Source organism: Austrofundulus limnaeus, unplaced genomic scaffold (genome assembly GCF_001266775.1).
Source record: "Austrofundulus limnaeus strain Quisiro unplaced genomic scaffold, Austrofundulus_limnaeus-1.0 Scaffold1703, whole genome shotgun sequence".
Lineage (NCBI taxonomy): Eukaryota > Metazoa > Chordata > Actinopteri > Cyprinodontiformes > Rivulidae > Austrofundulus > Austrofundulus limnaeus.
Genome location: NW_013954105.1, coordinates 10,538 through 11,187, shown reverse-complemented (window position 1 = coordinate 11,187; position 650 = coordinate 10,538). Strand labels below are relative to the sequence as shown.

The 650-nt window shown below is 41.7% G+C and overlaps 1 protein-coding gene across 1 annotated transcript in view; it reads left to right on the top strand.

The window, feature by feature from the left end:
* LOC106536149 (cullin-9) overlaps positions 1–650 on the top strand; it is a gene marked incomplete at its 3' end in the record, with an annotated part of 5,048 nt that overhangs the window by 2,782 nt on the left and 1,616 nt on the right.

The following is a 650-nucleotide window of genomic DNA, read 5'->3' as shown; positions in this document are numbered from 1 at the left end:
TGATCAGACCTGTGGTAGACCTGATCAGACCTGTGGTAGACCTGATCAGACCTGTGGTAGACCTGATCAGACCTGTGGACCTGATCATGACCTGTGGTACTAATGACTAGAGTTGGTATTAATGACTAGAGGTGGTACTAATGACTAGAGGTGGTACTAATGACTAGAGGTGGTACTAATGACTAGAGGTGGTATTAATGACTAGAGGTGGTATTAATGACTAGAGGTGGTACTAATGACTAGAGGTGATATTAATGACTAGAGGTGGTACTAATGACTAGAGGTGGTACTAATGACTAGAGGTGGTACTAATGACTAGAGGTGGTATTAATGACTAGAGGTGGTATTAACGACTAGAGGTGGTACTAATGACTAGAGGTGGTATTCATGACTAGAGGTGGTACTAATGACTTCAGGTGGTATTGATGACTTCAGGTGGTATTGATGACTAGAGGTGGTATTGATGACTAGAGGTGGTATTAATGACTAGAGGTGGTACTAATGACTAGAGGTGGTACTAATGACTAGAGGTGGTACTAATGACTTCAGGTGGTACTAATGACTAGAGATGGTACTAATGACTAGAGATGGTACTAATGACTAGAGATGGTACTAATGACTAGAGATGGTACTAATGACTAGAGGTGGTA